This window comes from Cervus canadensis, chromosome 14 (assembly GCF_019320065.1).
Source record: "Cervus canadensis isolate Bull #8, Minnesota chromosome 14, ASM1932006v1, whole genome shotgun sequence".
NCBI classification, from domain to species: domain Eukaryota; kingdom Metazoa; phylum Chordata; class Mammalia; order Artiodactyla; family Cervidae; genus Cervus; species Cervus canadensis.
In genome coordinates this window covers 61,572,253-61,585,794 of record NC_057399.1, presented here as the reverse complement: position 1 = coordinate 61,585,794, position 13,542 = coordinate 61,572,253, and the positions used below count along the sequence as shown (strand labels likewise).

At 43.2% G+C, this 13,542-nt stretch overlaps 1 protein-coding gene across 6 annotated transcripts in view; it reads right to left on the bottom strand.

The window, feature by feature from the left end:
* The window catches only part of NEK1 (NIMA related kinase 1), a 123,031-nt gene extending 120,195 nt beyond the window's left edge, over nucleotides 1-2,836 (bottom strand). For all 6 annotated transcript variants that reach the window (XM_043486699.1, XM_043486703.1, XM_043486701.1 and 3 more), the window contains exon 1: nucleotides 2,413-2,836. The gene's annotated coding sequence lies outside the window, so the exon portion shown is untranslated. The remainder of the gene's footprint in view (nucleotides 1-2,412) is intronic.
* Nucleotides 2,837-13,542: the final 10,706 nt, after the last annotated feature.

The following is a 13,542-nucleotide window of genomic DNA, read 5'->3' as shown; positions in this document are numbered from 1 at the left end:
TGATTTTTTTTAAAAAAGGAGGAGAATTTCAACAAAGAACTGAAATTTATCTTTACTAAACGAACTCCTAAAAGTAAAATATAAAATATCAGGAATTAAGAACTCATTGTGTGGGTGTTACAGCCATTACAGGCAGCAGGATTAAGTAATCTGGAAAACAAACCAGCAAAAAATATTCAGAAGAATAGACAGAGAAAACAAAGAAGAAACAAAATGACATGGAAGGGAAAGAAGATTCAATATCAGAAAGATTTTAATTCTTAATCTTTAAATTTAATGCTTCCCTAATATAAACACAAGCTCTGGGTGTGAGGTTGATCGGACAAGCTGATTTTTAAAGTTAACACGAAAAAAAGAGCAAGAATAGCCATAGAAAACTTAGGGGCTCCTCTCAAAGCTGAGTCAGTCAAGCATCTGACTGCAATGCAGGAGACATGGGTTTGATTCCTGGGTTGGGAAGTTCCTCTGGAGAAGGAAATGGCTACGGACTCCAGTATTCTTGCATGGAGAATCCCATGGACAGAGGAGCCTGGCAGGCTACAGTCCATGGGATTGCAAGAGTTGGACACGACTTAGCGACTAAACCACCACCACCACAGCCATAGAAATACTGAAAAAAAAAAAGAACAATTAAGGAAGACTTGTTTACTTGATATCAAGAGACATTATAAAGCTAATTATGAAAGAGGCAAATCACAGGGAATCTAGAAATACATTAAAATTTTTTTTTTTTAATTTGGTGGATGACCATGGTAACATTTTAACTCTGAAGGCAAAAGATGGATTTTGAAACAAACAGCATTTTAAAAACTAGGGAACCATGTGGCAAAAAAAAAAAAGAAAAATTAAATCCATTTTCTTCACTTTATACCAACACAAACTTCAGATGATAAAAGTTAAATGTCCCTCAAATTTTTCTATATGACATCACTCTTCTTAAGTATGTCAACTACGTTCCAGAAAAAGCAGTCTGTTAGTCAAGTTAGACATCTTTCCTTACATGTTACAAGAACATCTTTAAGTCATGAATGTTTGATACAATAAAATGTGCACCAAATGTGAAAAATGTCAAAGAGTATATGATGAAAAACTGTATCCTCAATAATCTGGAACTTGAATCAAGCCTTTTCAGCTGCTTCAGCTATTTGACGGACAAGCAAGTTGCCCTAAAGGGAAACAGTGGTGAAGAAATGTCAACAGCTTTCAAGAACTTATGGTACTAACTGCAACTATGATCCACACATATAGTTCTCCCAAAATAATAAATCCCATTTTAGGCTGAAGGAGAAGGTCAATTTAACTCCTCAATGAGGAAAGGCCCTGTCTCATTTCTCATAATTCGAAAAAGCAGAAGACAAAAATGGGATTCCTACTAGAGTTGGTTCAAAATAATCTGCTTCTCTTAAGTCTAGTCCTCTCTGTAAGACTATTCAGACAATAAACAGTTTCCCTAGGGGAAAATACGAACATGTAAATGGTTTATATTCATGAGATGATGCCACGTCCACAGGATTACAGTTAAGATTTACTTAGAACACAGGATCAATGCATTATGAAAATGACCTCAAAAGAACTCCCCTGGCCAAGTTCCATAACCTTTACGAAACATCCAGTTGGTGACTTATTGTACAAAAACCTATTTTTCCACAAAATAGGCTCCTTATCTCTCACCAAAGGGGAAAAAAAAAAGTAAGCAATCTTGAAACAGATCTGTGGATCCTCTAATTTCAGACAAATCTAAAACACAAAGAACTACTCTCTCCACATACAGCTTCCCTCCATGGTCTCTACAATACTGCTGCATCATAAGAAAAGGCCATTGCTAGCAGAGATTGCTAATTATTTTTAATCCTTCAAGTTATCTCCGATGTAATTTACCATGGCAATAAAAAAAAAAAACAACTCTACGTTTTGGGAAGAATCTTACCGTAGAGAATAAAAATTAGGCCTATATATATATATATATATTTTTTTTTTAAAGCCTTATGAACTCTAAAGGTATTAGAACTTTCAATGCCTTACATGTAGACTGAAATTACGGGAAGTGGAATGTAAGATTATTAGCTAACCAGTTAATTGTTACTCGTTTTATAATTAAAACGCGTATGCAATTTAAGACTGGAGACAAGAGATAAGCAACGTAAATGACTTCTTATCCATAACAACACTTCTAATATTACTGTAATTCCATGCTCACTATCGCTTTTCTTTTTTATATCGCCTATTAATAACGTCCAAGGATTGCTTAGTAACGCTACTCCTTAGAGAATTATCATCTAAGTGAGATGCGCCTATTTCCGTGCACCTCAGGGCAGGAGTCCGCAGCCTCCCCACAATGAAGTCAGGGCGAGGTCTCCCGCAAGAGAACGACCTCTCAGTTCTGCACGTTACGCCTCCCCGAGCGCCGCTCACCTCAGGACTCAGGCCGTGGGCACCTTCCCGGGCCGCCGCCTCCCCGCGGGGCTCACCGAGGCAGAGCCGACCTTCCACGGTCCGGAAAGCGCATCGGGCCGCAGCCTGCGCCGCCCGGGCCAACGCCCCGGGACACGACTCCGCGTCTCCGGACCGAACCAACCGGTTTCCGAGCCCCTGGCAACGGCAGCAGGGGGAGTGCCCCGGGCGCCGCCCCCAACTTCTAGCCGCGGCTGCCGGCGGCCTGGCGGGGTGGGCTCACTGGGTCTGGGGGCCCCTTGACGGTTCGTACCCCCGCCTTGCCACGCGGACACCTGATACTCGGGCGACGCGGAGAAGCGCTTAGAGGTCCCGCCTCAGGACTCCTCACAGGACGCCCCAACGCCTCACAGGAGGCAGAGCAGCGGGCGGGGCGCCCCGGCGCGGGTATGTGACGTCAGCGCGCGGACACGGGCTGAGCGGGGGCGGCCGGGAATGACCTCGGGGGCGGGGCCAGGGCGGGGCCGGGCTCTGGAGGTTTGGCGCTGCAGGTGCTGCCGGCTGTGGGAGGAGGAGAGGGAGGCGCAGGGGGCAGGAGCGCCAGGCGGCAACCGGGTCGCTACGCAAAGGTGTCGTGGAGCAAAGCCTGTGATAAATTAGTCCCACACGTACTGCAAGGGAAAAGGGACTTATTTAGCTTTGTTAGGGATGTCACATTTTTAATCATTTTTTGGCTGTTTCGAGTATTTCTTGGCTGCATGGGCTTTTCTCGAGTTGGAGAGAGCCGGGACTACTCTCCAGGTGCAGTGTGCAGCCTTATCATTGCGGCGGCTTCTTTTGTTGGGGAGGACGGGCTTCAGAAGTTGTGACACAGGGCCCAGTTAGTCCGTGGCTTGTTGGATCCGTACCAGACCAAGGATCAAACCCCTATCGCCTGCACTGGTAGGCGGATTCTTTACCATTGAACCACGAAGAAAGCCCAGGAATGCCACATTTTGAAAACTGCTTTTGCTTTAAAAAGCAAGACAAGTGAAATAACTCAAAGACATATACTGTAATGATGTCACATGTGGAACTTAGAAAATAATGTAAACTACCGAATATAAAAGAAAGGAGACTGAAAAACAAACTATTCATACTAGTTATCAGTGGGGAGAGGGGTGGGGCACAAGATGTACAACTACTATGTATACAATAAATAGTAAAAGACACGTATTATACAGCACAGAGAAACATAGATATTGTTGGTTAACAATTATGGAGAAGGCAATGGCAAGCCACTCCAGTACTCTTGCCTGGAGAATCCCATGGATGGAGGAGCCTGGTAGGCTACAGTCCATGGGGTCACCAAGAGTCAGACATGACTGAGCGACTTCACGTTCACTTTTCACTTTCATGCATTGGAGAAGGAAATGGCAACCCACTCCAGCATTCTTGCCTGGAGAATCCCAGGGACAGAGGAGCCTGTTGGGCTGCTGTCTATGGGGTCGCACACAGTCAGACACAACTGATGTGGCTTAGCAGCAGCAGCAGCAACAATAACTATAACTGAAATGTAACCTGTAAAAATTTTTAATCAATATGTTGTACACCTGAAACTTATGTAATATTATATACTGACTGTACCTCAATAAATAAACAAATAGAATGTTTTTAAAAAGCAAGACTAGTCCTACTATATTTTGGATGATTAAAGCAAAAGAGTATTTTTAAGTCTTGAATTTTTAATATAACATGGTTTAAAGAGAATAAATTAAGAAACAAAGAAAAAACAAATAAATATAACGTGGTTTACCACACCTTTACAACTACTGGGTGTATGTGTTTCTTACTTGGTACACTGAAAGGTTCAGTGGTCTAAGTACCTTTCTCTGTTGCAGGAGTTTCAAAGACGGAGACAGATTTTTCTGTAATAAGGGATCAGGTTCGGTGTAGTCCTGAGTAGCCCTTTGGCTAACTTGCCTTTCTGAGAGTAACGCAGTGATACTGCAGAATCCAAACTTGAAGCTGAAGGAGGATGGTGGTGTGGCCGTCTTAATTCCTCTCTAGGTTGTACCTTTCATACGTGCTGTGTGTAGCTGGCAGAGACAACACAGATTTTGCCAGAGACCTCACATGCAAATGATTCATATATTTGCTTCCAAGAAATCAATTTCCTTCCCCTCATGTCCTCCCCAACATGCCAAAGTCTAAGCCTCTCTGGGTTCTCCTTCAATGTGATTGAGTCCTGCTTGTATTAAAGAAGCACTTTATTGCTAGCATGGAAATTGAACTTTTTTGGCTTCTTTGCCAGAAGATGGCACTGCAAGTCATCCAAACTGGCAAGCTAGGGCAGTCACCATTGGTCTATCTCCTCTCTTCCATCTCCACGTGAAACACTTGTTTTCCTCATTTCTGAACTTCTCAGCTAACCTCCCGTGACCCCTCCCACCCCCAGTCAGTAGGAATTTTGGTGTCTGAATGTACAATGACTCTGGTTCTACCCACATCCCTTTGTTCAGCAAACAATATGAAAACATTGCCAGTTACTAATATAAGTAAATTCATTTTGTTGTTTTCAAAAAGAATTCTTAGTCAGCTCCTTTAGACTTCTGTCACAAACTATCGGTGGGAACATAAACTGCTAGTCTTTGCAGAAGGCATGCTAGTTATAGGCATCCCCTAGACAGCAAGTTCACTTCTAAGACAAGTGGGCAAAAATGTATACATAAAGCAACCATTGTTTATAACCAGAAAAACTAAGGGGAACGTAGATGACTAACAATATGGAATAGACTGAATACATTACAATGAAGTCAAGCAAAGGAGTATTATGAAAATATTTTTTAAAAAAGTGAGAATTTTTTATTGCCACAGAAAGTTTGCCCTTGATGTTGTTGTTATTCAGTCACTAAGTCCGACTCTACAACCCCATGGACTGTGGTATGCCATACTCCTCTGTCCTCCACTATCTCCTGGAGTTTGCTCAAATTCATGTGCACTGAATCAGTGATGCCATCCAACCATCTCATCCTCTGCCATCTGCTGCTCCTTTTGTCTTCAATCTTTCCCAACATCGGGGTCTTTTCCAATAAGTTGGCTCTTCACAGGGGCTTCCCAGGTGGTGCTAATTGCCAATGCAGGAGGTGTGAGAGACACGGGTTCAATCCCTGGGTGGGGAAGATCCCCTGGAGGAGGGCATAGCAACCCACTCCAGTAGTCTTGCCTGGAGAAGCCCATGGACAGAGGGTCCTGGAGGACTATAGTCCATGGGGTCACAAAGAGTCAGACACAACTGAAGCAACTTAGCATACACTCAGGCATGGCTCTTCATATCAGGTGGCCAAAGTATTGGAGCTTCAGCTTCAACATCAGTCCTTCTAACAAATATTCAGGGTTGATTTCCTTTAGGGTTGACTGGTTTGATCTCCTTGCAGTCCAAGGGACTCTCAAGAGTCTTCTCCAGCACCACAGTTAGAAGGCATCAATTCTTTGGTGCTCAGCCTTCTTTATGGTCCAGCTGTCACATCCGTATATGACTACTGGAAAAACCACAGCTTTGACTGTATGGACCTTTGTCAGCAAAGTGATGTCTCTGCTTTTTAATACACTGTCTAGGAGCAAGCGTCTTTTAATCCCATTGCTGTCGTCACCGTCCACAGTGATTTTGAGACCAGCCACTGTTTCCACGTCTTCCCCTGCTACTTGCCCTTGATGTATTGTTGAGTAAATAAAGCAGTTTATTCTTTACAGTGAGGGGGCGAAGATCAGGCTCTCGAGGCACAGAACGCTGAACTCTAGAACTCTGAAGGCACAGAAAGGCGGGAGCTGGCAGCAAAGCGAGGCTTTATTGCAGGACTGACTCCAAGCAAGGGGGTGGAGACCAGCCTTAGAGCCACTCCCCCTTGCTCTCAGAGTTGGGTTTTTTAACCGGGAAGGGCAAAGAGGCTGGGGTCAACCACTGTCTTATGACATTTCTTAATTATGGTTTCAGGAGTCAAGGTGTCTCTGGTTTAACATTTTCTGGCCAGGTGGTCCATGACTCGGGGGTCTGTGAGCTCATCTTTCTCTGGAGCAACCACCAGAGTTGTAAAATGATGGTGTCCATAATAGCAGTGTTAGCGCCTGAACTTCCCTTGTGGCTCAGCTGGTAAAGAATCTGCCTGCAATGCGGGAGAGCTGAGTTCAATCCCTGGTGTTGGGAAGATCCCCTGGAAAAAAGAAAGGCCTGGAGAATTCCAAGGACTCTTTAGTCCATGGGGTGGCAAAGAGTCAGACACAACTGAGGGACTTTCACTAGTACTTGAACTATGTTCTCAACAACAGTTTTAGTCATCTGGCTGATGAGCATTTGGTGGGCACAGAATGGAGGTCAGAGGAGACAAGAAAGGGGATAAAATTTGGGGTAGAGAGATAAATCACAAACTTGGTAAGGAAACTCGGTTTTAGGGGGACTTGTTTTCATAACCTGAGTTAGAAGGACTACCTGATAATTTCCCTTTCTGGTTTACATACCTCTGTAATTTTTTTTTTTCTTTTGACAATGAGAATATGTCTGGGTTTCTTTGATTCTTTTTATTTGAAAATTTTATTGGATTTTTTTCTTTCAAACAACAAAAAAGTCTTTGTTCCCTGCAACAGCTTCCAAACACAAACATACAAAGGTAAGGTCCACATGCAGTCTGTTTCCAGAACTCCACCTGCGTTCACTGCTCCAGGAAGCCATTGTTAATTTTCATGCATACAACCTACATTTTTCTCTAAATTCATGAAAACATAAATGAACTCATGTGCATATATATTAGTTTTAATCTTTTAAAATGAGATCATAGTATAAACATTATTTTGTAACCTGAATTTTTTTTAATCTTTGTAACCTGAACTTTTTAACAGCACATCATGAACATTTCTGCAGAGACCAACTTATTCTTGTTTATGGTATCAATACTTCATGAGATGGATGTACTGAAATCTATTTAATTAGATCCCACTCGACAGACATAGAGATGGTTTCCAGTGGCACTGTTATTTATCTTCATAGATTCTAAAAAGTGGGTTTGCTGAGTCAAAAGTATGCTTTTTTTTTTTTTTTTAATTTCCACTTTAATCGGTACTCCTGTGCTTTGGTCATATTTTTCTGTGCAACAAGCCATCCTAAAACTTAGTGGCCAAATGCTCAACAGTGATTTCTTTTTTCTCACAATTCTGAGGCCAGGAAGTCAAGCAGGATTCTTCTGGGTGGTGCTTTTGCTCTTTGTGGTTCCAGCTAGAACCACTCACTCAGTTTCCTTCAGCTGCAGACCGTCCTGCCTAGAAGCTCTGGCGCTCCTCCATGCGGGGCTCAGGACACACACAACACTGTAGTCTCAGGACAGTCACACTCCTTTCAGAACAGCTGCCCTCACAGTAAGGAAGAAGTAAACTGCGTGCTCAGTCGTATCCCATTCTATGCAATCCCACGGACTGTATCCCATCAGACTCCTCCGTTCATGGGATTCTCCAGGCAAGAATACTGGGGTAGGTTGCCATTTCCTCCTCCAGGGGCTTTCCCAACCAGAGATTGAACCCATGTCTCTTGCTTTTGAAGAAGGAATTCATAGGGCCTGGACTCCATCTCAGGCCTGTTCATGCTGACCATGCTCGGCCACCTCTCCAATGGACTCTGAACTCTGTGTTTAGTGTCTACGGAAACGACAGCAGAAGGATAAGTCTCCCTCTGGACAGGGGAACCTTGAAGATCATATCCAGGTTACTCATCACCCAAGAGAACACATACACTAATCACCCCTTCCTCCAGACAGGCCATAAATTTTTCTGTACCTATTGGAGTGTAAGCTCGTGCTTATTGATTATTGGCTAATTGTTTAACTGTCTGAGCACATGGCACATGAGTGATGGGGTTATTGAGATTGTATTTACCCTTCCATAGTTTATGTAACTCTCAAGGAATTTGGGGTGGTGGGTTCGGACACATACACATGGGGTATAAAAGAGTTTCACAAATGCTGGTCGGGGTCCTTGGCTAAGAGGAGACGCTGCCTTGGGCCCGCCGGTGTAATAAACTGCACTCCACTATCTGCATTGTCCTTCTGAGTGAGTTTGTTTCCCAGAACGCGTGGCTATAACACTTTGACAGGCAGATTCTTTACCACTGAACCACCAGAGAAGCCCGTAAGTTAGAAATAGACTCTGCCAGTCCTTTTAAAGGTAAGGCCAGGAATGGGCAAGGTGTTACTTCTGCACATTCCTAGTGAAAAGCAGGTTCAAGGCCAGTCAGGATTTATAAGGGGGCGGGGAATCAAAAGTAGTCATGTTTGCAGACCATCTACCACTTTCTCTGGATGTTTCTTAATTTTGCAAATTTCCTCCATATGTCTGCCTTTTCTACCACTTGCCCCTTTTTCTATTTGATTATCTTTTTATCAATTTATAGGTGATATTTGTAACATGTGGAAATTAACCATTTATTATGGTCTGAAACAAATATTTCCGGCAGTTTCTCACTGGTGTTTTGATTCTTTCTATGGTATCTTTGACCATATAGAAATTTGTCAATTTGTAGTGAAATTGAGGGGCCCTGCACCCCAAGATCTATCAGTCTTTTTGTCATTCACGTTCTTCATCTCGCCAAGCCAGTATTTCTTCACCCCAAAGTTAGCTGAATAATCTCAATGTTCTTGTGTTTCAATTGTCTAATAGATTTAATGCATTTGAAATTTATTTTTATATATGAGTAACATAGGGAGAATGACTTTGTGTTCTTTTGGAGGAAATCTAATTATGCTAGAATTATTCATTAAATGTGATTTCCTTTTCCACTGATTTCAAATGTCAACTTTATCATATATTACATTTACTATCTGTATCCATTTGTGGATTTCTTTTCCATTTAACTATTGATTTCTCATTCAATGTGTCAGTTTTAGAAAGAATCAGTTGTTTTAGTAATCAAGAAGTTCTATAACAACATTACCAAATCAACCTTGGGTCTGGTCACCCTCACTCTGTGAAGCCAGGGTGCGAGGAGGGAGAGTGCAGAGTTCATTCCAGGACACGGAGCCAGAAGGAGGGGTAACTAGTGCTTCAAAGACCTGACCTCCCTACTGGCCTGGCCTGCGAGAGGGTTTTGAAAGGCCAGAGGAAGGAGGGGGGTTGAAGACAGTGTGATCAGCTTATGTACAGACTGGTTGATGCGGAGCTGACATGGTAGTATTCCAGGAAACTCAATTATCAGTTTTCTGGCTCCGACCAGTCTGGGATCTGATGCTCGTGATCAGCACACAGTTAACTTCTGTCAGGAGGGGGTTTTAGTACTGCAAAACGGCTCGAGGATATGGTTTAGGAAATCATCTCTAGCCATTGCTGTTCAGTCGCTAAGCTGACTCTTTGTGACCCCATGGACTGCAGCACACCAGGCCTCTCTGTCCTTCACTATCTTCTGGAGTTTGCTGAAACTCATGTCCATTGAGTCGGTGATGCTATCTAACCATCTCATCCTCTGCTGCCCACTTCTTCTCCTGCCCTGAATCATTCCCAGCATCAGGGTCTTTTCCAATGAGTCGGCTCTTCACATCAGGTGGCACAGTGTTGGAGCTTCAGCATCAGTCCTTCCCATGAGTATTCAGGGTTGATTTCCTTTAGGATTGGCTGATTTGATGTCCCTGCTAGAGATTTTTTTTTTCCATTTATTTTTATTAGTTGGAGGCTAATTACTTTACAATATTGTAGTGGTTTTTGTCATACATTGAGACGAATCAGCCATGAATCCACATGTATTTCCCATCCCGATCCCCCCTCGCACCTCTCTCTCCACCCGATTCCTCTGGGTCTTCCCAGTGCACCGGCCCCGAGCACTTGTCTCCTGCACCCAGCCTGGGCTGGTGATCTGTTTCACCCTAGATAATATACATGTTTCGATGCTGTTCTCTTGAAACATCCTACCCTCGCCTTCTCCCACGGAGTCCAAAAGTCTGTTCTGTACATCTGTGTCTCTTTTTATGTTTTGCATATAGGGTTATCGTTACCATCTTTCTAAATTCCATATATATGTGTTAGTATGCTGTAATGGTCTTTATCTTTCTGGCTTACTTCACTCTGTATGAAGGGCTCCAGTTTCATCCATCTCATTAGAACTGATTCAAATGAATTCTTTTTAATGGCTGAGTAATATTCCATGGTGTATATGTACCACAGCTTCCTTATCCATTCATCTGCTGATGGGCATTTAGGTTGCTTCCATGTCCTGGCTATTATAAACAGTGCTGCGATGAACATTGGGGTGCACATGTCTCTTTCAGATCTGGTTTCCTCAGTGTGTGTGCCCAGAAGTGGGATTGCTGGGTCATATGGCAGTTCTATTTCCAGTTTTTTAAGAAATCTCCACACTGTTTTCCATAGCGGCTGTACTAGTTTGCATTCCCACCAACAGTGTAAGATGGTTCCCTTTTCTCCACACCCTCTCCAGCATTTATTGCTTGTAGACTTTTGGATAGCAGCCATCCTGACTGGCGTGTAACGGTACCTCATTGTGTTTTGATTTGCATTTCTCTCATAATGAGTGATGTTGAGCATCTTTTCATGTGTTTGTTAGCCATCTGTATGTCTTCTTTGGAGAAATGTCTGTTTAGTTCTTTGGCCCATTTTTTCATTGGGTCATTTATTTTTCTCAAATTGAGCTTCAGGAGTTGCTTGTATATTTTTGAGATTAATCCTTTGTCTGTTGCTTCGTTTGCTATTATTTTCTCCCAATCTGAGGGCTGTCTTTTCACCTTGCTTATAGTTTCCTTTGTTGTGCAAAAGCTTTTAAGCTTAATTAGGTCCCATTTGTTTATTTTTGCTTTTATTTCCAATATTGTGGGAGGTGGGTCATAGAGGATCCTGCTGTGGTTTATGTCGGAGAGTGTTTTGCCCATGTTCGCTTCTAGGAGTTTTATAGTCTCTGGTCTTACATTTAGACTTTAATCCGTTTTGAGTTTATTTTTGTGTATGGTGTTAGAAAGTGTTCTAGTTTCATTCCTTTACAAGTGGTTGACCCGTTTTCCCAGCACCACTTGTTGAAGAGGTTGTCTTTTTTCCATTGTATATCCTTGCCTCCTTTGTCAAAGATAAGCTGTCCATAGGTCCGTGGATTTATCTCTGGGCTTTCTATTCTGTTCCATTGATCTATATTTCTGTCTTTGTGCCAGTACCATACTGTCTTGATGACTGTAGCTTTGTAGTAGAGACTGAAGTCAGGTCCCTGCTAGAGATTATCTCTGGGAAATTATCTCTAGCCACTGAGGAGGAAGTAAAGGTCCTTGACTTTATTTCATGGGTAAACTCTTACTTTTCCATCTTGTTTGAATATTTTCATCTGTGTATTTTCTCACTTCTCTGATTAAATTGGGTCTTTGGAACTTGGGGAAGGCCTAGGAGGCTGAAGTTTTTCTACAAACAGGAGGCAGGGGCCATGGTTTGAGGAAGCAGGAGTTCTGTCCCCAGGAAGACCGCACAGGATCCTGCTTGGTTTCAACAGTATTTCCATTTGAAGGAAAAAAAAAGAAATGCCAACACTAAACTCATTTTTTTTAACCCTGCCACACAGCTTGTGCGATCTTAGTTCCCTGACTGTGGAGATTGAACCTGGGCCCATGGCAGTGAAAGGGCCAAGTCCTAACCACTTGACTACCAGATAATTCCTAAATTAATTTTTCAAATTATGATAATAAACAGAACTTGTATCCTAAATATAGTTATAAAGTTATACTTGTAGACCTCTTTCTGGTAGGAAAAAAAATGAAAACTCCTTCAACCTTTATTAATAGTGGTATAATCCCATGGACAGAGGAGCCTGGCAGGCTACAGTCCATTGGGATGCAAAAGAGTCAGACACGACTGAGTGACTAAACAACATCTAACATGGCAAGGGGGAGGGGGTGATTTCCAAAGTTCTCTTCTATTGATGTTTTTCAGAAATGCATGCAGTCATTCATACACAGTGATTTAAGTGCCATGCTGGATGATGGGGACACAGACATGCCAGGCTGGGTGTTGTGAGTCATTCTTTCCAGAAAGCAGGCAGCTGTGAAACAATCAGACAACAAATCAGAGCAGGTGGCTGGCGGTCCACTTACACTGAGTGCCTTCCCTTTGGGAGTTTATTAAAAGGCCATGTGTTTATGTAGGTGTATGTACTGGATCAAACTATCCTGACACACCAGCCATCTTTTGTGATTGGGGAAGAGAAGCTAAAACCTTAAATAGGTGCAAACACAGTCTCTAAAATTGAGACCTCTTGAAAACATGTGAAGCTGAAATCCAAGAGGAAGAAAGGTCAGTGTCCGCACACTGTTTTTCTGTTCTCTAAGGAGGGAGCTCTCAGTTTTGAGCCGCACTCCTAAAGGCCTACTCTGGTCTTGTGCTGGGTGTGCGACCTGAACCAACTGTTAGCTGGAGGGCGCTCGGAGAGAAAGGCAGCAGCCTGCTGCACGTGTGGATCTTGGTCTAGAAGACCTAGCTCAATGTGCAAAGAGGAAACATCCAGTCAGGTCTCAGGCTTCCTGCTTTTTGGGTTGGAAAAGGGGGAGCGCTGAGAAGGGAGATCACAGTCATTTCTAGGAAGAGTGAAATAAAACACTGAGCCCTGAGCCACACAGCACTGAGAGAGAAGTCTCACCATGCAACTGAACTGGGGACGGGCTTGGTTGAGTAGCTCAGAGAATACCGTCAACTACACAGGGCGCTCGCCATGGACACTCGCCATCTGCCTCTCCAAGGATTAAGTCACATGCTGCTGCCGCTGCCGACCTTCAACATCCCCTTAAAAGGAGTTCCAGGTGGAGAGCAGGAGTGACACGCTGTGTGCTCAGGGGAGAAAAACTAAACGACAGGTCTTCAGCGAGTTAGATATGCTCAGGAGCTGATTCTATGAACCCAGTTCTTGTATCTCCTCATATCTAGAACAGCACTGAAATCCTTCATGGTGACGTCTGCGCCTGTGACTGGCAAAGCTTCAAGAGACCAGTAGAAACTTTATGGAAAAATATGTGCTTCATTGCATGTACTCCCCCTTCACCACAATCATATATATACTGACCTCCCCTGCCACTTGGGAGCAGTCTCCCAGAGCTATCTGAGGGGCTGTCTCCCGGGCTGCAGTCCTCATTTTGCCCCAAATAAAACTTAACTCACAAC